The sequence below is a fragment of the Choloepus didactylus genome, chromosome 7 (genome assembly GCF_015220235.1).
Source record: "Choloepus didactylus isolate mChoDid1 chromosome 7, mChoDid1.pri, whole genome shotgun sequence".
NCBI classification, from domain to species: Eukaryota; Metazoa; Chordata; class Mammalia; order Pilosa; family Megalonychidae; genus Choloepus; species Choloepus didactylus.
The window spans coordinates 111,040,505-111,063,792 of NC_051313.1; the positions used below are offsets into that span (position 1 = coordinate 111,040,505).

Genomic DNA, 23,288 nt, shown 5'->3' on the forward strand with positions numbered 1-23,288 from the left:
CCGGACCAACCAGGGCAGGATGAATTGGGAATCTTTGGCCTTGCCAGGCATGATGCTATTCTCATGTTAACTCCACAAGATTCCTTCAGGTATATGAGGAAACTGAGGTCTAGGAAGTCAGATTGATGTGCTCTAGATGTGTAGCTTTTACACTATATGGACAGCATTGCACAGAAATACATAAATTCACATAACAACTCAACTTCTGCACTGAACATGCACTATGCCTGCCCCTTACTCTGTGTACCACACTATGTCCTCTGTTCTGTAATTTTGTGTTTTTGTTTTTCTTTTATCATTCTTTTTTAATTGAAGTGAAATTTACATAACCTAAAATTAATCATTTAAATCCAGTGGCACTTAGTATGTTCACAATATTATGCAAGCACCACCTCTATCTAGTTCCAAAGTATTCTCTTCATCCCCAAAATAAAACCCTGTACCCATTAATCAGTTAATCACCATTTCACGCTCCTCCCAGCCCCTGGCAACTACCATTCTGCTTTTTGTTTACATTGTTGTAAAGCCAGACATGACCCGCTCTGTGGAGTTCATGATCCACAAATGGGTTCTGATCCACATCCTGGAAATCACCATCTGCTGCCCCAGAACCGCCCTGTGTGGCTGTGGGAGGTGGCCGCCAGCCCAGGACGCTTGGACATAAACTTGTGCTCTTTCCAAGGAGCTGTCCTGCCTGGGAGAACACCAACAGAAACTCACGTGTGCTAAGAGAGCAAGATTATTCTTAGAAAGCAAGTGGGAGGCTCTGCTAGAGCTGGGGAAGGAAGCTCACTGGGGTGTGTCGTCTCTGGGGGGTCATTGTCTCTGGCAGATGCGCCGAATGTTTGCTGTATGAGTGAGTGAGTGAGTGAGTGGCGGAATGGATAACTCCCCTTGCCTCTGTACCCCAGCCTCCAGAGCAGACCCCACAGGTGGAGGGGGTGGATATGCCATCCTTATGTGGTCCTCATAAGGAAAGGGATTTCAAAGTCCTGGACCTTGTCCAATCCCATTATTTTCCAGATATGGGAACTGAGGTTCAGAGGGAATATCCAAGATCATACTGTGTTCACTTGCAGAGTGAGTTTGCTGGCTCCCCGGCTGGGAATGAGACACAATGGGAAGACTGGGGAGAGTCTTTAGGGTTTAGGGCCAGACTGTGCTTTTACCGTTACTATTAATGTTACTTAGAGCAGCATAGTTGAGCATTTATGGAATGCTAACTCCATGCCAAGCTTGGCTTGAAGTGCTTGTGTATGTTAAGTCTTTAATTCCTTATGCCAATCCCATTTGCAGCCCCATTTTCCAGAAAGGAAACTGAGGAACAAAGAAATAAAATCCCTTGTTCATGGTGATCCAGTTGGAATGTGGTAGAGCAGTGATTTGGATCTAGGTGGGCTCTGGAGCCTGTGCTCCTGAAGGCTTGTAGGGGGAAGCAGAGTATCTCTGGGTACAGACAAAATACCCAGGCCTCTTGGGCAGATTCCTCTTCCCTATTGCAGATCAGATCCTCCAGAAATCTCCATAACTCCTCCATTCACTAGCAGAGGAGAGAGCGAGACTTTGAGAGGAGGAAGACAGAGGACAAGGCTGATGGTTTAACAAAAGTAGGAAAGTAGGAGGGTGCAGGTTGGGAAGAAGGCAGAGAGGGATCCTTTGAATGGGACAGGGCTGGATGGCTGGGCAGGAGGCTGAGGCCTCGCTTTGTCCCTTACACACAGCATGTCCTTGGGCAGGAAAACCAATAGCTATTAAAATGTCTATCATGGTATTAGGTGCCGGCTACTGGGCTCAGCATGTTGCATGGATTATGCGTCCCAGGTCTAGGAGGGAGTAGGGGTGCAGAGGGCAGGTTACTAGGCCAAGGTGACAGTTGGCAAAGGGACAGAGCCAGCTTTTGATGCCAACTCCATCTGACTCCTGCGCCGCTGCTATCAACTCTGTCCTTTGCTGCAGGCTCCTGGCCTGCTTCATGCCTCAGTTTCCTCACCTTTCCAGTGGGGAGAGAAGCTCCCTCCTTGAGAACTGTCATGATCTCCATGCAGTGTCTGGCTCATGAAAGGTCTGTACCATTTGTCAGCCATTGTATCCATTTTACTGTCATCATGGCATCAGAAACAGAATCTCTGACTCCGAGCTTTGGCTTGAGGTTTAATCAGCTTCAATAGAATCTGATACCACCCAGGGCTGAGCATTTTGTGAACACATCACTAAGAATCAACTAGCAGCAAGACCAAAAAAAGAAAAAAAGAAAAAAAAAATTATATCAAAACCAAAATGTTACAAGCATTTCTTGGCACCCACAATGTGCCAGTCATCACATAAAGTATTTTCTCCTTTATGTCCTTATTTCCTCTTCAAAACCTGTATGCAGGATAAGTATCATCCTTTCCAATTTCCAGATGAGAAAACTAAGGTTCAGAGGGGACCAAAAACCTGTGTGCTTGGTGTTGAGGCCAAGAGCAGGGGCTTTGGAGCCCCACTCCCTCCCCACACCCCCGCCCCGTGTCGCCTCACTTCTCTGCACCTCGGTTTCTGATGATGCAGCCCATCTCAGCAGGCCGTTGGGAAGATTAAATGGGATGCTGTGTGTTCAGGATTAGCTCCATGTCTGACACGGAGCAAGTACTCAAGAAACGGTAATAATCAAAATCCCGTCTGTGTTTCATTAGGGTACAGAAGACAGGGGAAAAAAAATCCCTTTTCAGATCATGAACTAAACTAAGGCAATAGCAGTCTGGCTCGGTGGATAGTTTGATGCCTCTGTAGATGTTTATTAGGAGCCCACCACGTGTTAGGTGAGTCCAGGCTCTCACGCTCCAGCAGAGATGCTGAGCCAAGCAGGCATCCGACCCTGGGCTCCTGACTCCAAATCCAGGGCTCAGCACACATCACCCCACTCAGGGGTGGAAACAGAGTTCTAGCCATTTAAATACAATCACTTGGCTTACCATTGCAGTGTTTTCTAAATCAATAATGGTACATACACTGTTTACTACTTTATCATTTGAATAGGGCATCCCCCTTTACAAGTATAAGACTTAAAATTTGGTGATCCCTACTTTCAGCTTTACATCCCTGCCAGGTAAATTTTGGACAGTTAGTCCCATGTGGCATCTGAGAAGGCTGAGACTCAGAGAGTAAAAGTGAGTTGTCCAGATCCTCAAGGCCGGTTACTGGAAGTGTGGTGGGGTGCGGAGCTCAGATCTCCGGATCCAGGAATCATCACCACCATCACTCGCATAACGGGCCTCTTCTCAAAATGGGGTGTGGCTGACCCCAGCTTTGGGGACAGAGACATCTAGCAAGAGACAGCTTTAGTGCTGGGACAGCAAAGCTCAACAGTTGGGGGCAAACCATACCTGATGCCTTTCTACCTCAAACTGATTTGCAGGACACATGTGAACATGCCTTGGGTCCCACCAGCTTGCTGGGACTTCCCAGGGGACTAGACTTGCCTTACTGGAAAGCCACTCCCGTCCTAGCTTCATAATTTTAGAATATATAGGCGTGCAGTTTTGGCCCAGTGCACACTCTTTCTGGGGGTATCCTTTTTAAAAATATATATATATAGTTCCATCCATGGTTTGGACAGTTAGTAGGTTCATTCCAGTCAGTACTCTGCCTTCAGAAGTTCAAGATCCTAGGCAAATCTCTGCATGAAATGAGAATCAAAAATCCCTGCCTGGACAGTTTTTATTCTAGCTTACAAATGGCTAAATAAAACCATGACGGTGGGGTTCCAGGGAAAACATCTTAGCCTCAGAGGGAGAGACCAGCGTCTATACCCATTCTGCCCCCAGTGACTTTTGTGTGACCCTGAGCCAGGCGTCTTCCTACATCCTGTGTCTACCCGGTGACAGTGCTAGAATAAGATGCTCTTGAAGGTTCCCTCTGGCCCTGGGGTGGTAGAAATGGTTAGAGGTCCATGCAGTGCCCAGGCCCCTGGCAAGGCCTGGGCCCCTCCCTGCTGGCCCCTCAGAGCTCAGGCTCAGCCTGCAGGATCCTGCATATAGACAGGGAAAGACCTGGGCCCATTTCTTTCAGTGGCCATGTGGCCACACCCTCTAATATCCAGGTCATTTGGGCCCCAGACCCCCTCCCATATCCATGCATCTTGGGGCTCTAACTGACCAGCTGGCAGAGGCCACCATGCTGAGGAAGCCTGCCCTGGGGAGCCACAGCTAGGACCCCCAGTCCCTGGCAAGAGGCGTGACCTTAACACATAGGGGAAGATAGATGATCCCTGTGTGAGCAGAAGTCCTGCAGCCAGCCCCACCGAGCAGCAGGCCTGCTAAGTGGGAGCACCATCTCCTAAAGGCCATAGGGCTGAGGCCGCCTGCCCAGGCTGCCCAATGATTCCAGAACAGCTCCCTGTCAACCAAGGCTCCTGGGCATACTGTATTTTCTTCCCTCTTCCTGCCCAGGCAAAGGGAAGCTTTTGTGTGGCAACTTCCTGATTTCACATTTTAATATTCAAAAAGGAAATATGTTCTCTCCAGCCATAGCCGTAATTGACTTTGGAGTTGTGGCTTTATCATGCAAATGGTTATTTGTGGACTTTTAGAAACCTGCCTCCTGGAGCGAAATTACATACTTAGAGACTTCTGAAACCATGGATTATGGTCCCAACAGATCCTAATGATTCTCTGGGTGCCATTAGGGTATAACGTGAAAATGCATATTTAGAGGATGATTAAAAAGCAAATGAGCATGCACGGTGAAATTCCTTGTGGAAAGTGGTGATTAGACTCACTGTGCAGTCATTTCCTTATGTTAGGGATCACATCATCCTGCCCTCCATCCCCATGGAGCCCAAGCCCTCGGTCACCCACTGACAGGTTATAAACAATCAAAGAAATGCCTAAGCAAGAGAAACCCGCCACACCATGCAGCACTCCCAAAGATGGGGCCCACTGGCCGCTTTGTGGCAGCCACCAGAGTAATCAGGGATTGTCGTCTCCAAAGATCCCAGCTTATTTCTATGCCCCCACCCTCTGCCTCCATCAGGATGCCAACCCTGGAAACAGCTCAGAGTCTGAAATTGCTTTTGCAGCTAAGTGAGGGGCTTCTCCATCCAGCTAGGAAGGGGCAGTTTGCAGAACACGGAACTTTGGTCTCGGGATAAGGAGACCTCAGTTCCAGGCCCAGTGCTTCTGCTAACAACGTGCCAGTGCGACTTTGGTCACTGTAACTCACACACGTGAAATAGTGGTACTAATATCAAATGTGTGTCTCTCTATAAAAGAGCTTTGAGAATTGTAAAGGGCTGAAGAGCGAGGCTGGTAATTACTCTCTCCATGCCTGTTTCTTGGTCTTGGAGAAAGCAGGGCCTTTCTGTCTGGGCCCCAGGTTGAATCCCCTGCAAATATGGTGCAATAGATTGAATTGTTTACCCCAGTTTGGACGTGTTCTTTGTCTTGGTCAGCATCCTGGTGGATGTGGACCCCTTGCAAATAAGATCTCTTCAAGATGAGACTTCAGTTAAGGTGTGGCCTATCTGAATGAGGTTGGGCTTTAATCCGGATTCCTGGAGTCCTTTAAAAGTAGAGTGAAAGTCAGAGGGAGAGAGAAGCCACGGGGAGCAGCCAGAAGCTGGAAGCCAAGGGGACCTGGAAAAGAGAGAAGATGCTGCTGTGTGCATTGCCATGTGGCAGAGAAGCCGAGGAACCGCAGAGATTTCCAGTCAGCCAGAAGACACTGACCCTGGGAAGAAGCAAGCCTTCTAGCCACTGAAACCTGGTGCCAGTAAATTCCTGTTAAGTCAACCCATTGTACGGTGTTTATCTTAGCAGCCAGGGAACTCAAACAGGTGGCTTTCCACAAAAATTTCTGGCCTGTTTTCTCCATCCTTTCACTGACCCTGACTCAAGTCGTTTCTGTGGGAAGGAGGCTCACTGTTACCCACAGCTCCAGAATGTTGTTCTTACCTCATTCCTGCTCCCATTCTGATAAGGAGTATTCACCAATCTGATTTCCTCACAAGGCTACTTCTTCAGTAGGGCAGTGATTACTTTATTACATACGGAGGACTGGTTACAGACACAATTTATTGAGCACTTTCAAGACACACACTGTGCTAAGCACTCGATATGTAGGCTATCTCTTTTAATATTTATGATAACCTCATGAGTATTCCAATTTACAGATGAAGAAACCAAAGTCCAGAGAAGTTAAGAAACTTGAACAAGGCCACACAGCTACTAAGTGACTCCATCCAGGACCTATGTCAAAATTCCAGCTTTTAACCTCTAAGTTATGGGCCCTCCCTTGTAGGTCAGATGTGACAGCCAGCTATGGAGTATGGTTCCATGTGGATCTCTCCTGCTGTGTGGATCCATCTCTTCTGGGCAAAACCCTTATCCTAGCTCCCAAGACCACTCATCCCTGATCCTCAACTTCTTCTTCTCTCCCTTCTCCCCACATCCTTTCCAGGGACCACCCTAACTTTCTCCACTCCTGCACAAACATTTTAAAGAGTTGGCTCTGCTTTCTGCCTTCAGCCCTTTACTCCTGAATTGGCTTTCGCTTTACTTCTTCGACATAAGGACCCTTTCCAGTGTCATCACTGGCCTCCATGTCTCTAAATATAATAGGCATTTTAAAGTCCTCTTTATATCTGACTTCTCAGAAGCATTTGACTTTTCTGACCACTTCATCCTTTCTGACACAGCTTCCTCCCTTGCCTCCATGACACCCCTGTCCTGGTTTTTCCTCCTGAATCTTGGGCTTCACCTTTACAGGCTCATTGGTGTTGGGGCCACACAAGGCCAGGCCCTCTACTCTCTGGGCGATCTTGTCCATGCTTGGGCTTTGTTGTCTATCCACATGTAGATTATCTGCATACGCAAATCTCCTACCAAGACATCTCCATTGAGCTCCAGACCTGTATATTCAAATGTCTGCTTGACATCATGTCTAGGATGTCTCAAAGGTATCTCAAACTCCACCTATCCACAGCAGAACTGTGGTGTTCTCCAACAGTGGTGCTCCCCCAGTATTCTCCGCCTTACTGAATGACATCACCATCTACCCAACTGCACAAGCGAGAAGCTAAGGGTCATTGTTGGCAGTACATTCCCCCTCCCCCTTTACAACCAATGCATCACTGTCTGTGGTTGATTTTACCTCCTGGTTAGCTATCAGATTCACGTACTTTGCTCCTACTCCTCCACTACAGCCTCCTGACTGGGCTTGCAGTATCCACTCTTGTCTTGCTCAATCCATTTTCCACACCACAACTCTAATCATGTCACACACATACACACACCTGCTCACACACACCATCCCTTCACCCCATTGAAAACTCTTCCATTGGTTTTTGGTTGCTTTTGAGAACATTTCCCAAATCTGCTGCATGGCACTTGAGGCCTCACGTGGCTGGTCCATCTCCACTCCTCCAGCCTCATTGCCGTCCCTCCCCAACTCCTTACTTTCTGGACCACATCTGTGTTTGCTCCTCTGGGCATGCCAGTACCTAGGATGGCGCATTCAGTCATTCACTCAGGCCATAAATACTTACCAAGCACTTAGGATGTTTTAGTCACTACCTAGACTCTGGAAGATTCAAAAGTGACTAGAAAATGGCACACAGGCAGACTCAAAGAACAGTAGTCAGTGAATGTCCCTTTTTGTGACCTACTGTGCAGCTCTGCCCCTATCTTCCCAGGAAGGACAGGGGTGGGGAGCCTCAGCAATTGACAGATGGGGAAGGGACGAGTGGATACATGTGTGCTTGGGCCAACCTCCTGCTGTGGACATCAGCAAGTCTTTCCAAGGGCTTGTAACCTCAGCCCTTTTTTTCTGACTTGGTCCTGACAGTTGATTTTGCCTGGAAGGACTTCCTTTCTGCCTCTGAAATCTCTCTCACCCTTCAAGTCATCCTTGAAGCCCTGGGAGGTGACCCTGCTCCTCCCATGAACTGTCAGGGTCTTTGGCTTCCCTTGCGCTGTCTGAATGCTCCGTGGTCCAGGTGACTCGCTGAAGCTCCCTGGGCTTCTGCTCCCTCATCAGGAAGAGGGATGACAGTGCCTGCCTGGAAGGTTGCCGTGGCACTCAGAGTAACAAAGGCCGGGGCGCTCTGTAAGCTTTATAGAGGGAGAGATTAGTGTCTTTGTCGAATTGTCCTTTAACACCATGGGCCGCTTCCTTTTGCGTGTGGTTCTGTCTCTGCAGCCTTATCTGGATCGCCACTGGGCTCAGAACAGGGACGGACATATGGAGTCAGGATGTGCTCACGGAGGGGACTGGTAATAAAACCCACAGAAACAAGGCAGAAGGTTCAGACCACCCGGGTTCTCTAACTCCACTTCCCTCCTCTTGTGCTCAGCCTCCCGATCCCTTTGGGACTTCTGCCTTCACCTTGTCATACTCATCGGGTTGCCCCAGCTTCATTTTTTATAGTCCTAATGGAGGGGACACCCCAGCTGGCGTAGTGGGGGCAGAGAAAGGTACGTAGGTACAGAGCTGGGTCCACACCCCAGGATATGCTGGCCTAAAGTGTCCCTGGATTTCCCAATGCATTCTTTAAATTTTAAATCTGATTATTGAAAAGCCAGTGCTTAACTGTGGGAAGTTTAGGGAACACAGATAAGTATAAAACATTACCCATAATTCTAATTCCATCATCTTGGATAGTCTTGGCTAACAATTTGTGCTTCTTTCCACTCTTTTTAAAATAAAATATTATATATAAAAATGAATGGTATTTGGATTGTGTTAGGGGAGAGAGATAGATAGATAAGATAGGTAGAGAGAGATTTTGCTTTTTCCACTTAACATTTTATAGTGTTTATTTTCCATCATTTCCACCATTTGCACCTGTATTATCAATAACTTCTTTTCTAATCAGTAGAGTAATATATGTTCAATGTAGAAAATGTGAAAAAATGCAGAAATGTACAAACACAAAAAAATTACCCATAATTCACATACTCAAGGATAACAGTTGACATTTTGATATCTTCCTTTTCCATACCTTCTCTTTCCAAACCAGAAATAATATTTTTGATGAGATTGGGCTTTGGGTCCTGTTGTTTTTCTTACAGGTGTATAGTAACTATGCCCCAGGATCAGTGAATATTCCTGTAGCTCACTATTGTTCTTAAGAGTTGATTCCAGTGCACTGTCTGGATTACTGTGGTTCAGTCACCCAATGCAATGGATGGACAGCTCAGTTTCTTCCATTTCTCGTTATTACAAACAACACTGTGATGAACATCCTTGTATGAAAACCTTTGAGTACAGCCATGGCTTTTTCTTTGTACGCTGCTGTCTATTAATATTTAAGGAAGGGACTCTTTACAAAGGTGTGTGCAGGGCTGACAGAATCAGCAAGGGACATGGAGACACCGAAAGACTAGCAATGGTGGGAAACCACTAGCCTCCTTCCCCTAGGCCTGAAATGATGGAAGGAGGAAACAGGAATGCCCACCCTCACTCTCCTGCTGCCCTCTCACCTCCTGCTGGTGCACCCATTGGCCACACCCAACTGGAGATGAGAGAGCAAGGGAGCCTGGGGGATGCTGCCGCAGAGGCCAGCCTCGCTGAAGGGCAGGCAGAATAGCCAGTGTGGCAGTGTCATCCTTAATGCCCTGCGGGGAAGACGGACCCTTGTGAGAGCACTTGTCTGACAGAGTGGCACTGAGGCCCCAGGACCCAGCCATTGCCTGTCTGCAGTGGGGAAACCTAAGGGGACCTCTAGGGATGGGGGCTCCACCTCCATGCATTGTGGAGGCAGGGAGCTGAGTGCCAGAGATAAGGATTGGGGAAATGACAACAGCCAGCAACATCTGAGGGCTTACCAGAAACTCCTCTGAGTGAAAGAATTAAACAAATATGGAGATATTGATAGATATAATAGTCTATGGTCTATAATTTGGAGACTGTATGTGTATATATATACCCATAGTCTATAATTGGATATATATATAATAGACTATGGTGTACATATGTGATCTTGTTTAATCCTCATAACAGACCCATGAGATAGGTTTTACAGAAGAGAGAACTGAAGCCCAGAGAGGTTTTTAAAAATCTTGCTCCCACAGCTAGGAGAAGGTAGGGCTGGGATCCTAACCCCGCAGATGGCTCCAAATCCTCACTTGGCCCTCCACACTCTAAGGGGTCCGCGGGTCGCTGGCTGCAGGCCGGGACAGGCAGGCACCCGCCCTCCGCCCTCCCCACTCTTGGTGCTGCTGCCCTCTCCACACGCACGCTGCAACCTGAAGAGGAGCCCCGCAAAGCCCTAAATCCACTTCAATTGTGTTTTCTCTCCATCCCTGGGAAAATAAAAATTGCTGAGTGCCTGCTATTTTCCCTGAAACTGTGTAGCAGAAATCTTCTCCTGGGCTCTGACCCTGGGAGTCAGCTTTCCACCCGAAGCACATTTTTACAGCCAAGTTATTTCTGATTCTTTAAAAGCAAAAGCAGGAGAGAAAAAAAAAGTCTGGAAGGAGCAGGCTCTGTTGTAATGTAATGTCTCAGCAAAAACCCCAGCAGCTGGGCCGCTTGGCTCCTGTCCTGACGGCGGGAGGCTGGAGACAAGATGTCTTGAGCAGGACGGTGGGGAGGGAGGCTGAAGGCTGCAGGCAGCCCCTGGTGATTTAATTATTCCAGGGACATGATAGGGAGGGATGGGGATGATGTGGTGTTTAAAGGAGAGGAATGCACAGCCAGGGAGAGGAACAGACAATGTGCAGATCTGACTTTGAACTTGGAAGGGCCCCACTCTTCATTTTAAGTGAGCTGCTTCCTGGGGTGTCATAAAAATGCCGTGTGTATGTGTGCATATGGGTGTGTGTCACATCTGCAAGCATGTGAGTGTGTCTTTGTGGGCATGTGGTGAGGGCGGCAGGAACAAGGTTGGCCTAGCTCACCTGTGTATCTTCAGCCGCAAGCTTGCTTCCTGGAAGGTAACAGGTGCTTAGTACATATTTGTTTGTACAGTCTGTGAGCATCCACACGTGTGTGAACACGTCCATGTTCAGGAATCAGAGGGGATGTGTCTGTGCCTCTCTGTGGGTGGCACATTAGAATGTCAGCTCCCTGAGGGTGGGATCTTGGTCTGCTTCATTTATTGATACATGCTGTCATGGGTTGACTAGTACCCCTCCAAACTCACATCCACCCTCAGAATGTGACCTTATTTGGAAACAGGGTCTTTGCAAATGTAACTAGTTAAAGATCTTAAGATGAGATCCTCCTGGATTTAAGGCAGGCGCTAAATCCAATGACAAGTATTCTTGTAAGAATGATATAGAGAAGACAGCCAAGTGATGATGGAGGCAGAGGTTGAAGGGATGCATCCACAAGCCAAAGAACGCCAAGGATTGCCGGCAATTGCCAGAAGCTTCCAGAAGAACCAACCCTGTTGACAGCTTGATTTTGGGCTACTGGCCTCTAGAACAGTGGGAAAATACATTTCTGTTGTTTTAAACCTCGGCTTCTGTGGTAATTTGTTGTGGTAGCCTTAAGAAACTGAAACATGCCCCAAGCACCTGATGCAGTGAGTGTGCGATGCGTGTCCATGTGGGTGTCACAGACCGGGCCTGACGTGAGTGTGTGCAGAGTTGTAGGTTCAAGCATGTGAGAGCAAGGGCCTTTGGACATCTTCGTGCCTGTAGATATCAGGTGTGGATGCATCTGCTTTGGGGTACAGGTGTGCATGCTTGTTTGATAAGTGGTAGGATCAGGGATAGGGCAGGTGACTGGAAGGAGATCATCTGAGAAGTATCTAGAAATATCTTCACGAATATGTCAGCTTCCTTTCTGGGGACTGTGTTCTCTCCACCAATGGCACTGGCATGTCTGAATTTGGGCCCTTCTCGTAAACCCCTTCAACCATGAATGCAACTTAGATTCAGTCATTGGGAGGAAACTGAGGGCAGGACACTGGAATTTTTGGCACGGAGTGACGTTATTTACCTCTCTAGCTGTGACAGACCCTTCCAGCTGTCTGCCTTCTTCTATTTACAATTTCAATGCTTCTCCCCCCCCCACTGGATCTCTCCAGGGCTTCCTGTGAGGACTCAGGCCTTTGGGCACACTGTCACCGGGTCAGCAGCCCCTCTGGATGCCTGGACCCCACCCCCCTTGCCTTGTTCCTCCAGTCTCCACCCTGCCCTCCCACTCCCCTGGTCCCCCAGCAACCCAGTGGATACCCCCATTAAGTGATTTTCTCCTTTCTCAAGGTCAGTCTTGTCTCAGGACTGCTCCCTGACAGGAAGGATGATAAATGGCTATTGTGGCCCGAGACTGGGGAGGTGACATTTCTCCAGCCTTCCAAGAATCCCCTGTGTGTTCGCTGTTGATGTCCCAATCTTGTTTTTTGATCATCCGTGCTTTCTGGGGAGCCCAAGTCCCTCTCTGCAAAGGCCATGCATCAATCCTGGGGAAGACAGGAAAGCAGGGGGCAGGTGCTATGGAATATCTAGGGCACACGTGCTGCAGAAGCCTCCTTGATGCAGACATGGAAACTGAGGCACTGTAAAGCACTCAGCCTCCTCTGTTCTCCCCATCCCTGTCCTATTGTAAGTGTATTCTTTTCTGTTCTCCATAGACATGACGTCTCCATGCTTTCTGTGTAGCACAAGGGACTTATTAGATGCTAAATGTGGTAATGGGTGACTTGGAGAAAAGGAAAAAATAGAGTGCTTAGATGACTCCTGCAGCTAAACAAAGCCATAAGACGGGTTTGACAGTAGGTGTCTGGGTAGGGGTGGGGACTGAGGGGAAGCACAGAGAACAGAACTGAAGACAGAATGGGAAAGACAAGGCAAGTCGGGGTGAGCAGGGATTGACAAGGGGAACAGGTTGGGCCCAGTCGGCTAGAAGAAGATGCTGGAAGGGAGGGATTTAGGTCCTTGCAGGTGAGAACTGGGGAGTGGGCTGCTGGTGAGGGTCATGGTTAGGGTTCTTCAGGGGAACTGCTGAGCCTGCTCTAAGGCTGGGGTAAGGGGCAGACACAAAAGTGAAAACAAAAGTCAAGCAGGCTTCTGAGAGAGGGGCAGGGGGTGATGGTGGCATGGGAGGGTCGTCCCTTGGGGTAGTTATACCCTCCTCCCTGCAGAGCTAGGTATGGGGCCAGTCTCCTTTGTGTGGTGCTTTACAAATTGCAAAGCTCTGCCACATCCAGTAACCTTACACCAGCCCCTGAAGGCATGTAGATTGGGAAACTGAGGCAAGGAGGGATTAATTGGCTTTTCAAGGTAAATCAGCAAGGAACTGGGATTATTAGCCAGGACTATCCATCAAGTACCAGAGACATTTTTAGGTTCTGGAATTAAATGAGGAGCCACACAGATGGAATCCCTGCCCTCAAGGATCTTATGTTCTAGTGGGAGGAAGCAGAGAATAACACACAAACCAGTCAGTAACATGCTTTTAAGTACAGAGCAAGAAGATAAAATAGGTTAGTGGGATGGTGGGTGGCAGGATGTTGGAGAGTGGGAAGGACCCTTTGACCAGGGTGGTCAGGAGAGGCCTGTCTGAGGAAGGGCACTTGAAATGAGATCTAAATGAGGAGGGGGCAGATGTGTGAAGACTGGGGCAGAGAGAAGAAGGTTCCAAGTAGAAGGAATGACCATCGCAAAAATCCTGAGACCTGAATGAGCTGGAGGGGGAGGCAGAGGCCGAATCACGCCGGGCCTTGCAGGCTGCAGTGAGGACTGTGGATTGTATCCCCAAGTGTAATGGGGCTGTTGAAAGGCATCACAGCAATGGATGGACCTGTTCTGATTCTGGTTTAGATAGATCGCTTCGGCTGCTCTGTGGAGAACAGTTTGGAGGTGGGGCAGAGTCACAGGAAGGAGATAAATTAGGATATTTTTGGGGGTTCAGGGGAGAGATGGTGGTGACCCAGACTGGGCAGTATCAGTGGAGAGGGTGAGAATGGATCAGACGCGGGATACATTTTGGAAGTAGAGGCAACAAGACATTATTGATGGATGGCATATTTGGTGTGTGAGGGAAAGAGATGAATTAAGAGTGCCTCCTAGGTTTTTGTCCTGAATAACTAGAGGGATGGATGGTGAGGCATTTCTGAGATGGGAAAAGCTTTGAGGGGAGGGGCTGCAGATTTGGGTGGGAAGAGGGGATTTATTGTTCTGTTTGAGTTTGAGATGCCTAGTGGACAGCCAAGTGGAGGTGACGGGTTGGTGGTCAGATAGGCAAGTCTGGCAGGGTTGAGGGAAAGGTCTGGGCTGGAGGTAAAATTTCAAGAGTCTTCATTAAATAGAAGGTGTTGGAAGCTTTAAGACTGGATATGAGCCTGGGAGGAGAGTGTAGCTGCAGGAGAGAAGCAGGCTAGAGGACAGGGCCTGGGGCTTCTGAGCACTTCAGGCCTGAGAACCGGCAAAGGAGTCTGAGGAGGAGCAGCCTGTGAGGTTGCTGCAAACCAAGGGAGCGAGAGGCCAGAGGAGTGTTTCAGCAAGGAGTCACGGTCGACCATGTCCAATGCCATGGGGAGATCAGGTAAGAGGGACGCAGAATTGAGAAGATGTTGGAAGGTCCTTGGTAACCTTGATAAAGCTTTTTCAGTAGAAAGGTGGAGATAAAAGCCCAAATTGGAGAGAGTTGAAGGATGAGGAAGTAACTAATCAGTAAATCTTTTTCTCTGAAAGGGGAGGGGGACAGGGAAATAAATAGAGTGAATGGAAGGCAATGTGGGGTCAAGAGAAATATATATATGTATTTTTCTTAAGATTTAAAATAGTAAAACACATTTGTCAATGGAAATGATTCAAAGGGGGAGAAACCGAGACCTGGGTTCCACACCTGCTCTGAACTTGCATTCCTGTTCTGTATTCTGTTTCCCTAAGGTTCCTAGTACTCTCCAGCCTGTTCCTGGCGAGCTCCTTTCATTCTGCCTTTGCCGGAATTAGAGGACAACACTGTCCTGTCATGATGGGTTATTAGTGGCTATGCTCAGGTGAAAGGATGTTAGGATAGCTGGGGAGCTCACTCAGCTATAGGGCCTCTCTTGGGGGTTGGGGTTGCACATCAGGGTGCAGAGAGTAACTGAAACCTAGGGCTTGGCCAAGATTGGGGTTCTTGAGCCTGGGCTGGGCATGGAGGTGAGGCAGGATTGACCCACAGCTTGATAGCCAGTGTCTAGGGGTGAAGCCAGCATCCAGCCACATGCACTATCCAAGGAAGATATCAGTTGGCTGAAAGGCAGAAGCCAGCTGCAAGGCAATGGGACAGAAACCAGACTCCAAGAGAGGGAGGGTAAGAGAGAGAGCTAGAGGGCTTTCCAGAGGTGCTGGAGAGCACAGGGAGCTTTTTATAGGGCCTATTCAGCCTCACTCATGGTAAGGAAAGTGCTGGACTGGATTCTGTATGGGGAAACTGGAGGCAGTACTCCATCACTTCATTATTTTGAGCCACCATTCCATGCACAGTGAGACCCCACCTTGCCTGAGATATAGAATATAGCATCTATTGCCCCTGAGAAAGGACTGGAAAGCATTAAACAAGTGTCATTGCCTCCTCCAAATGAGCCAGTATTCAAGTCAGGATTCCAAGTACAGCAGCATTCTAGGCAGGGAAACTGAGGCAGAAAGCCAGGATGGGCTGACCCAGGCATGGGAGCATCTATGCAGGAACACCTTCCCCATCCAAAACCTACCTTAGTTTGGGGTTCCAGTGTATAGAGGACTCCAGACTACTTTCCCCCCAGACTGTGGCCCAATTTGATCTCTGCTCACACGTACCCTCCTCAGAGTGACCTTCCCTGCCCACCCCATCTGAAAGAGCTCTCCTGCCTCATGCCTCATTCCTCTGTGCCCCTGTAACCTGCTTTATGTTTCCCCGAAGCACGAGCTGACATCTTGTACCATATTTGCTCACTTGTTTGTGTCCAACTCCAGCTCTGGCACACAACTGGAAGCTCCCCCAGAGAGCCAGTTTGTTTCCCCTACCTCCACGGATCATAGGACGAGGCGCCCAGCTCAGCAGTGATTCCAGAGGGATGCTCCTGTGTACCCTCCATCCTCCTCCTCCTCCTGGCCTCCATGGGCACTGTTGCATTGCAGGCACTTTTGCTCTAAGTGCTTCTGCGCTCAGGAGCTGTTTTGAATTCTTCCAGAGAGGCCGCCCCATCCTGTCCGGGGTCCTGCTCCCTCTGCCCTCGGTCCCCAGCAGAGGCGGGGAGCCCGGCTGCAATGCTGTGATGTGGACCCCTCCCTGGGAACGGGCCTGCAGCAGGCTGAGGGTGGGAGAGCAGCCCTGGGCTCCTGGAAACCCCAGACCGGTTGTATCAAGGCCGACAAGCCTCAGTAAGTGGCTCTAAAGATAATCAATTGTTTTCATTCTGAGTGAAAGAACCGGCTCCGAGGAACCTCTATTTAAAAACCACACACATATGCCAGATCCATCTTTTGTTAAATTGTTGCGCCCGCTGATCTGATTTAACCTGGCAGGTCCAATGTGCTTCCTGTTCATTGAGAGAGAGGGCCTGGAAGGAAGCTGGGAAGCGGGGCTGGTGAAAGGAGCAGAGAAAGCTGCAGTGGGGAGTGGGGGGCCGCTGAGCAGGAAGGGGGGGGACCCTCGCCTCCCAGCTTCCCCCACCTTTGGGATTAAGGTGAGGTTTCACCTCCTTTGTGAAATCCTGCCCAATTACTCCCACCACCCCAATCCTCCTCCTCTGTTGACCTATAGGAATTTGTGTCCTGTTGGAAGGGACATTAGGTCATTGCGTCCAAATCCTTGATGTTCCTCAGAGGGAAAAAGAGACTCAGAAAGGGTAAGCTACTGACCTAAAGTCACACAGCAAAATACTAGCAGAGCAGAGCCAGAACCTGGGACACAGGAGACCCACGTGGCTCCCGGTTTCTTCAGAGTAACAGTTAACAATGTGATCCCAAGCCCACCTCATCCCCTCTCTGACCCATCGCTGCTCCTCTCCCTCCTCCCCAACCTGCACCCACACTGGCCTCCATACCTGCTCCCCCATTTTTGGGGTGATATCCTGAGCCCCAAAGACCCCAAAGGATTCAAGGGCATAAGGTGTCTCTCAAGGCTTGAAGAGAAGTCAGGCCAGGTGGAAGCTGGGGGTCTGGGAAGTCAGGCCAGGTGCCAGGGCAGGCAGGAACCTGAGGTCCTGGAAGATAAGGGGCCGTGCCCACCCCAGGCAGGCGGGAGCAGAGGGAGCCTAAGCCCAGTGCTCCCAGCCCAGGAACAAGTCCTCTGATGTCCTTGGCCCGACAGGGATGGGAGGTGGGCATGAGCGGACCCAGGCCTAGAGATGAGGGTGGCTGCTGAGGGACAGCCTTAGGTGCCGTGGCCTTTAGCAGCCACGGTGAGCTCTGGATGGAGGGCAGGGAGTCATCAGGCAGGAGAAGGACTGGCAGGGCTGAGGAGGGGCACAACCAGCGAGCGGCACTTGCAGGGAGGAGCTGCAGGCAAACTGTGGGGGTATCATAGGGGTCCTGGGGGTGTCTGACTGAACCCTGAGCATCTAGGCCAGGCAGCCCTTGCTCTCTCCATGGGCAGCTGTGGCCGCCCCTGGTCCTTCCCTGTCTTTCCACACCGGGGGTGGCCTAAGGCATGAACACAGCGATAAATAATAGTAAAAATGAGGGAGTCAGTTCCAAGTAGAGTGATTTTATGAAATTACATTTTTGAAAAGGTTAATTCTTCCATCTTCCCACTTGTACTCCAATCTGGAGAGGCAAATGTGGATTAATTGGTCCCATTTCCTCCCCAGCCTCCACAGAATCCTGGCAAGGTGTTTGCTTACCCCTGGGATCTGGCTGCTTCTGCAGACTTTGCTGGGCCCTTCGTTCTCTGGAACCGACTGACCACCCTGCCCCAGCCAGACGCACGGACCCACAGCCATGCCTGGGAATCCTGGCAGAGGGGGAGGCAGCCTGGATGCAAGAGGGGAGGCCAGGACGGATCATGGGGTAGAAGTGGGGTGACTGGAACCTGGCAGAGGGCGGAGGGGCACCCAGGCACATGCATGGGGTGGGCAGGATGGGTGAGTCACAGAGGGGGAAGTAAACGGAGGCAGATGGACAGACAGACAGGAGGGAGGAGCCAGCAGCAGGGTGCTGGGGCCCTCTCTGTGGTCTCTGCTTTCCACCTTGTGATTGTTATTTTGCCGTAAATCAGTTAGAAGACATACTGGGAAGGCCCTGAGGGGAGGCGGTTTACCTGAGAGAGAGGCCATGAGAAGGGGAAGTGTGTTCCTTTGAGTGTGATGGGACCTGCTGCCCCCACCCCCGTCCAGTCCTTTTCCCTCCTTGTTCACATCCCACAGTGGCCCTCCTACCTGCCCTGGCCTGTCTCCCAGGCCCCTCCTCGGCTGAGCCCACTGCCCCAGGCTGCCCCCAGCCCCTACTCGTCTGTCTTCGATGCCCGCCTCCTGGCCTGGGAAAGATCTTCCTCCACAGCCAGGCCAGGCAGGGTGGGGGGCCTCGGCCAGCCTCAGGAGGCTACATCCTGGTGACACTGTCACTTCTTGCTATGTGACCTCAGGCCGCTACCCGACTCGGGGCCTCAGTTTCCTCATCTGCAGAGTTAAGGGGTTGGACTAGCTTATCCCAAGTCCCCTTCTAGCTCTGAATTGTGAAGATTATTTGATTGAAGCATAGAGGAAAGGGCATTCTGTTGTTCTGTGGTGTTCTGGTTTTTGTTTTTGAGGCAGGAGATAGATCATCATGGGCTTTCAGGTACAATCTAGTGGACCAGCAGGGACCGAGAGGGCGGTGAGATGGAGGCAGGCTGTGTGGATGTCTGTGTGTCTGTGTGCTCTGAGGAATAGTGTGCCTATGACATGTGTGTGTGTCTCTGTGTGTGTGACTGTGAGGTGTGTGTATGTGTATGTCTGTCATATGCATGATACATATCTATAGAAAGAATAAAGTTTACACAGGCTACGTGAAATGCTCACCGCAGCAAGTTGAGGACGAAACACAATCAAACATCCAACACTTCAGCAACGAGTAGTTTTTGTTTGGCTGAGTCAGTCCCCTTCCTGGGGTGACCCCTAATCCTGGCCATTCCTGAATCCCGCTGTGTGAAGCCCTGAGGGTACAGACAGGCCCCCGTCCTGAAGGAGGCAGAGGAGGGGGCAGTGTAAGTGCTTCATCCTCCTGCCAGACCAGAAGGCATGTGCCGTAACTGGAATTACATCTGCTCTGCCATGGGTACAAATGGGCAGCAAGCACTGGTACCACCCGAGGGTGGTAGAGATCAGGGAATACTTCCTGGAGGAGGGAGGCCCTGAAAGTGGGCCCTGAAGAATAAGAGCAGTTCCACTCTTTGGGCCAGGCAGGTTGGGCGAACAGCTGGGTAGAGGCACAGAGCAGCAGGCAAGTGCCCTGAGTGGGGGGCAGATGGAGAGGTGGTCTATTGCCTGGCTGTGACTCAGCCAGTTTCTGAAAGGGAAGGCTTCTCTTAGAATGTGAGACATGGAAGAGAAGGATGGGGTTTGTTTCGGGGGAGCAAGAGCACAGTTTTGCAGAGGTGGTGCTGGAGGCAGAGGGAGGGGAAGATGAGTCAGGGAGGACTGAGCATGGGTGAGGAGGGGTCAGGCAGGCGTCCAACAGAGTTGCTGACCCGTGGTCAAGGAGAAAGAAGGCCTGGGCTGGAGCCAACATTTTGGACTCCCCTGCACCTCCTCCTTGTGGGCTCTGTGTGGGGTCCAAGCCACCCATTCCTTGGTGTAAGTTCTCCTCTGACAGATGCTTTCCATGTTTGCTCCTGTTCAGAGAGCAGGGAAGACCTATTTCCCTCCCAAGAGCCCATTTATTCTGCCCTCTCATTTTCCAGTCCAGTGACTTTATGGCTTGCCTCCGTTTGGCTTCGTCTTCTCAACAGCAAGAGAAGCCATTCCCTTTCCCTCTTGACCCCCAACTGTGGAAGAACTAGGGGCCACTGCTCTAGCTTGGGCTCCCGGGGCCTCCTCTGCTGACCCCCAACCCTGCCTTCCAGCCCAATGGGTCTGGGGACCCTACTCCCCACACCAGACCATTCAAGGCTGGGGTTGGGCTCACGCTGGAGCTGCTGCTCATTAAGGAGGAAGGGCTGATGTGGGGCAACGGGGTACAGAGGCATGGGGGACTCTCACTTCTCACAGCTCAGAGGTGGTGGGGAAAATGTGGGGTTTGCATGAGAGAGGGCAGCAGACACTTCTAGGGGAGAGGAGTGAGATGGGGAGGGTGGGGGGGTCTGAGTATGGTGATGGCTAGTGGGCTTAGGCACTACCTTCATTTGGTTCCTGATATGCCACTTTTCACACCTCCTAGGGTGGCCCCTAATCCTAGTTGTTCTCTAATCTTGCTATCTTTGGGTTTGTTGATGGCATCTACTGGCTTCCCACCATCTACTTCACGGTATCTTGGGCTTCCATCCCTTCTCACATTCATCTTCACATTCATCTTTTCAAAAGCAAGAGGTCACTGACTTTCACAGCCGTCTACCTTCCCATCCCATCGTTCACTTTCTCTGGACAGTCTAATATTCGTTTTGTGGAAATGGAAGGACAGACTCCGTGGAGTTGGCATTCACTGAGAGGAGGCAGATGCAGGAACAGCAGGCTTAGGAGGAAGAGCTTGTTCATGGCCCTGTTGGGTCTGAAAGCCTGGAGGGTTCCCAGTGGAGGTGTTCATGAGGGTTGCATTGTGAGTCTGGAGCTCAGGGCGATGTCAGGGCTGGGAACATGGATGTGCAACACGGATATTTCCAGCCATGGAATCAAATGAGTCCCCTAAGGGAAGGAGAACAGATGAAGAAGAGAAAGCACCAGAAAGGCCTTTCTAGAGGAGCCAGCAAAACAGAGAAGGACAGCCCGGAGAGGAAGGGGAAACCAGAGGCATGTGACGTCTACTTATGTTTTCAATGCCTTCCTAATGTGGTTTGTCCCTGGTGGTCTTTGGGCCACTTCACACACTAGGTTCTTGTCCTCATGGAACAGACCAGAAATAACACAGATGGAATTAGAATCCCAGCACCAACCCTTCCCAGCTGTGTGGCATTGAGAAACTTAGCCTCTCTGAACCTCATTTCTTCATTTTTAAAATGCAGAGGATATGTCCAGAAGGTTCAATAAAACCTAAGAAACATCTGGCACCTAGTAGCCACTCCATAAATGTCAGTTCCCCTTCCTCTCCTTACACTTACTAAAATAAAACTGCCGTGGCGTACATCATCTTAGAAGGAAGTCCTGTAGAGTTTGAGATATTTGTCTTTAAATACATTATCTTACACTTGCCCACACCGAATCTCATCTGTCACTTTTCTGCCCACTCACACACACCCATGTAGGATTATGCAGCGTATCCCCATCGGCTTGACATTTCACTTTCCTCAAAAAACTTAGTGCCATTTGCAGATATCCAGCTTTCGTTGTGTACTCCCTCTTCCAGATGATGTATTGGAATTTCAAATGTGATGGCCTCATCCTAACTATGGGGTACCTCTGTTGGTCATTCCCTACCCAGGGAAGTGGGGCCCAACAAGTCCTCCAACCCTGCTCTTTCTAACCTGTGAATCATTCCATGAGAAGCTCAGAGTTCCCCACTGGGATTGAGCTCCAGTTGCCCACCATCATGGGCTTGCTTGGTTACATACCTTTAATTGGCTGCCCTTTCTTTCCAGTCTCACTTCTCCCCTCTCTTCCCAGTGTTTTTAGGGACCACCTCCCAAATAAACTACATGCCCTTAAATCCTTGTCTCAGGGTCTCCTCCTGGGGGAATATAAACCAAGACTCTGGCTGCTCGGCCCCGATAGCTAAGTGTCCTCGGTTCTTGGGCCCCAACTCCCCTGAGTCACCCCTGAGTTCTTTCTGGAGCTTGAAGTCCACACCCTGGCAGGCCCTACATCTGAAGTTCCCCCCAATCCTAGGCAGCTGCCTGGCCTTGTGCAAGACTTTGTGGGGTGCTGGGCCAGAGAATTCCTCTCTGTGTCAGGGCATTTCTAAGCGTTGCCTGTCTATGTTGGAGGAGTTTATCTTGTCACTAGCTGCATTGTCTGCTGATTTATCTCTGTCCAGGGTAGCAGGGCCCAGCTGCAGACAGCAAACATATTGAGTAAATTCCTAATGAACTGATTACTCAGCTTAGCATTTTAGCTGCGGCACTAAGCATCCTCTCACCCTCATAAACATGTTGAACTACTGACGGGATTATGGCTTCCAGGCCGGCCACTCTGTCACGGGGAAAAATTCATCTCAAGATTGAGTCAAAGCCAAAAACCAAAAACCACAAACCTCAGTAGGGAAGGGGCTTTTTCTCTCCAGGATGCCCAGGGAAGGGTAAGGAATTCATAGATTCCTCAGACTTGGGAGTGACCTTGAGATGTCATTTGATCCATCCTCCTATATCTGGGTACATACAGACCTTCTTGGTCAGCTGATTGAAACCTTTTCTAGACTTGACCTGGGTGAGAAATGCCTCTATTGTAGATAGAAGTATATAGCCAAGACAAAGTAGGTCAATGACCTTTCCTAGAAGAGGTTGGAGTGTGTGTGCTAAGGAAAACAAATGTCAGGTTCTTACCTGTTTTTAACCTCTTCTATTACTTATTCACTATGATCTTCAGATCCTCTTCTGGGACTTTTGAGGGTAGCCAAGGCTACCTTTGGACTCACATTGTGTCTTCTCTGAGCTGTGTCATCTCTTCTGAATTTCATCATCTTCTGCTTTATCAGGCTGAGGAGCGAGCGTGGATGGCAGAGCCCACCTGGGCAACCCTCACCTGGGCATGTTTGTCAGTGCTAGAAGGATCTGTAAGGACTGCATTCCTCCGAGACAGGGATCAGTTGTTACTGCATTTCATGCTATAGGCTTGAATGTGCTCATGTGCAGGCCTGTGTGACTAGTAAGTGGCGGCTGAGAACAGTTGTCTGATGCCTCGTTCCTGAGGGAGAGATCCCAGAAGAAGGCTGAGGGTTGAGGTGGAGGAGAGCCTGTGGCTTCGGAGACCCCTAGACCTTGCCCCTCCAAGTCTGCAGTCCCAGGTCATCTAGGCCCTTACTACTCTGAGTGTGGTCGGTGTAAGGTGGCATCAGAATCTCAGGTGCCACACAGACCTCCTGAATCTGGATCCGCACTTTTATGGCATCTCCAAGGTGACTCATGTGTGTTTTAAAATGTGAGAGGCCCCGATATAGTCGGCTGCTGGGACAGATGGCTTTGGAACTTAGAAGGTAGGGGCAGGACCCAGCAAGGGGAGCCCTCCCTCCTCAGTGTGGACTTGGAATAGAGCAGGTGAGACTGAGAGTAGCCATACCCAGGGAGAGGAGTACAGGCTGATGAGCAGTAACTGGGTGGAGGCCCCCGGA

The 23,288-nt window shown here is 49.9% G+C and overlaps 1 protein-coding gene across 1 annotated transcript in view; it reads left to right on the forward strand.

Annotated features, from left to right (window-relative positions):
• The window catches only part of LRFN2 (leucine rich repeat and fibronectin type III domain containing 2), a 183,194-nt gene that overhangs the window by 79,585 nt on the left and 80,321 nt on the right, over positions 1–23,288 (forward strand). The window lies entirely within an intron of this gene.